Source organism: Belonocnema kinseyi, chromosome 5 (genome assembly GCF_010883055.1).
Source record: "Belonocnema kinseyi isolate 2016_QV_RU_SX_M_011 chromosome 5, B_treatae_v1, whole genome shotgun sequence".
Classification (NCBI taxonomy): domain Eukaryota; kingdom Metazoa; phylum Arthropoda; class Insecta; order Hymenoptera; family Cynipidae; genus Belonocnema; species Belonocnema kinseyi.
Window position 1 is genome coordinate 2,778,442 of NC_046661.1, and position 3,327 is coordinate 2,781,768.

General features: G+C 37.3%; 1 long non-coding RNA gene across 1 annotated transcript in view; it reads left to right on the forward strand.

Annotated features, from left to right (window-relative positions):
• The window catches only part of LOC117173484, a 120,870-nt gene extending 118,294 nt beyond the window's left edge, over positions 1-2,576 (forward strand). Inside the window, exon 4 of the long non-coding RNA XR_004467199.1 lies at positions 2,067-2,576. This is a non-coding gene — a long non-coding RNA (uncharacterized LOC117173484). The remainder of the gene's footprint in view (positions 1-2,066) is intronic.
• The last annotated feature ends 751 nt before the right edge of the window (positions 2,577-3,327 follow it).

The window sequence follows — 3,327 nt, forward strand, 5'->3', positions numbered from 1 at the left end:
GCGGAAAGTGGTGAAAAATTGTCCACGTGGTATATGGATGGCCCCTTATATGTCTAATATTCCTCGAGGCTCTTATGGGAAAAAATTATGGATGAGTCAGCAAGTCTAAAATACGTATAATAAATATATACACCCATGAAGTTTTCCCAGCCTATCAGTCTGTTTATATTGAGCTTTTAACAGTAAAAAAATGTTCAAATTGATACCAAAATCAATATCGTCTTGATATGCAATAAAAATGATACCGAAATCTAGAGCATTTTGATTGGCCGCAATGAATGATCGACTTATGAGATTATATTGATCTGATTCAGGATCATATATCAAGCCAAACCAAGATGGCGATGTAATTTAGTTAGTTTAGTTGTCAATTGCGTGCGGTTCGACACAATATTTAGGTTATGTCGTTATGATTTCAGCGCCAACAATTGGCGGCCATTTTGTTCAGTCGGGCAAATAACCCAAAAATAAGATAATATTGATCCAAATGGACAGATCATTATGATCTCGAGAGTCAAATTATCGTTGGAGTAAAATGCTCTGTAACAAAATGTATTCTTATTCATTACTGTACTAGGCAGTCTGATAAGTAACTGAAAATTCTAAGAGATGTCATTAGTATTCACTGATGTGAACCATTTTCGTCGAGCTTGATCCTTCAAATGATGCCTGCCAATACTTCAGCCATTTATGCTTACGCATTTACAAGTTACAGCACTGAGAAGCGACTAACCTCATTAGTATATGGAAAAATCTGAGTTTCGATTTTTGATCAAACACTACTATCTTCGCAAGAAAACGATATCCGAGACCAAGGCCAAGCTGGATAAGTATTACCCGGACTTTGCACCGTCGATTGGAACGATTCATAAGTGGTTTACCGAATTTCGTTGTGGCCGTACGAGCACAGTTGATGCTGAACGATCTGGGCGCCCAAAAGAGGTCACTACACCAGAAAATGTCGAAAAAATCCATGATATGATGTTGAATGATCCCACAGTGAAATTGAGAGAGGTAGCTAATGCTGTAGGCATATCATTGGAACGTGTGGGCAATATCATGCATTCAGTTTTAGCATGAAGAAGCTCTGCGCGCGATGGGTACCGCGTTTGCTCACAGTGGACTAAAAACGAAATCGTATGACAACTTTCCAGCAGAATTTGGCATCATTTTCGCGTAAGTCGACCGATTTTTTGCGCCGATTCATAACCATGGATGAAACCTGGATCAACTACTACACTCCTGAGTCAACGCAACAGGCAAAACAGTGGGTTCCACCGGGCCAAAGTGCTCCGAAGAGTCCAAGAACGCAAGAATGGGTCAGAAAGGTTATGGCATCCGTATTTTGGGATACACATGGCATAATATTCGTGGACTATCTTGAAAAAGGTGAAACAATAACCGGAGCATACTATTCATCATTATTGGACGGATTGAAAATCGAAATCGCCGAAAAACGACCGCATTTGAAGAAGAAAAAACCGCTTTATCATCACGACAATGCGCCTGTTGATTCATGCTTAGTTGCACAAGCAAAATTGCATGAAATAAGCTTCGAATTGATTCCTCAGCCACCGTATTCACCAGACCTGGCCTCCAGCGACTATTACTTGTTCCCTAACCTGAAGAGATGGCTCAACGGTAAGCGTTTTTACTCAAATGAGGAGCTCATAGCTGAAGCTGAGGCGTATTTTGGAGACCTTCCGATCGAGTACTTTTCGGACGGTATCAAAAAGTTAGAAAATCGTTGGACTCGCTGTATCGACCTAAAAGGAGAGTATGTTGTAAAATAAAACCGACTTTGGCCAAAAAAACGTCTCGGTGTTTCATTTTTCAGGGACTTATCAGATTGCCTAGTATGTACGCAGTGCTAACATTAGGTGGCTCACTATTGATTTCGCCATCCTATTCCAAACTTTGTTTTAAAGGATTTTTAAATCATGTATGTTTTTATTATCAGAGAAAAAAATCCAGGGATTGCTTTGGTACATTTACTGCTAGTAAATTATTATCCGTAATAATCAGAATATTAACACGCATGAAAAGAAATGTTCTTCTTGTTTCAGAGTGCGGATGCTTGCACCACCTGTAAAATTTGCGGTGGCTATCGGCTACTTCCATGTCCAGTTTGTAATGGAAGTAAAAAATCTGTTCATCGGAATGACTTCACAACAGAGTTCGTGGCATTAAAGTGCATGAACTGCGATGAAGTCGGACTAGTTCGTTGTCAAAGCTGCTGAAAAATTTACATGATGTGACATATTTTGTTGCTTCGAAAAAACTGCTCAACTTACATCGTACAAGAATCGGTTTAATCAATCAAAAAGTTTTTAATTGCATTCTATTTTTTGTATACAATAAGATTTAATCGAACAAGTGTAAAAAACTGTTTCGTAAAACAATTGTAAAAATCTACGACTCTTCTATATCTCAAAGATTTGTTTGATTAGTATATTCTACGAATTAAAAATGTCGCCTGATTTCTCTATTAACTTTTAAAACTCTGTTAAGATGAGGTGCTAACAGAGTAAGCATATAATATAATAAATATACTCTGAAGAACTTTAACCCTCATACCACAAGGTGAGACAGAGTCTCATTTACCACAAGGTGGCATGTCCCCACATCCCAGTCATTTTGAAACAAAGTACGAATGATTTATGGTATAATATTGTTTCTAAGGTATTTCACAAAATTATACAATTATTGAAAGGACTTTTTCAATAATTTTCTGCTTAATTATAACGAGAAAATTCCATTTCTTAGATTTCTTCAGCTATAGAAAACACAAAGGCTATTTACAAAGTCCGTAACACACAATATATTTCACAGAGGATAATAAATGATTGAGTAACTTCTTGCTGTAACGTTAATAATATATTGACCAAAAGAAAATGCAGTTACATAAACATCATCATAAAAAACAGCATACAAAGGTACTTAAAAACATGAAAAAGATACGAATCACATATTCCAAATAGCACAGTAAAAATTCATATTATCGCTTCTCTAAACATCAGTAGCACGACTTAGTGACACTCATCCATTTCCACGTGCAAAGGACAACTGAAGAGGAGGCTATTGAGATCCCTACCCCCCTGAGACGCTCTAGGCCTAGCTTATGTGCGAAAATAGGGCCTTGGGGTGTCTAAACACCCCACCTTGTGATGTGAGGCTTAATAGAAATTTGTGAACTAACTGAGATTGCGTTCGGCAATGGTTGATTAAATCATAAGGAGGAGAAATTTAAAACATATTGCTCTTGGATTAAAGAAATCGTTACTGTAACATAATTTTCTTGATTTAAGAGACTTAAAGCCAATCAAT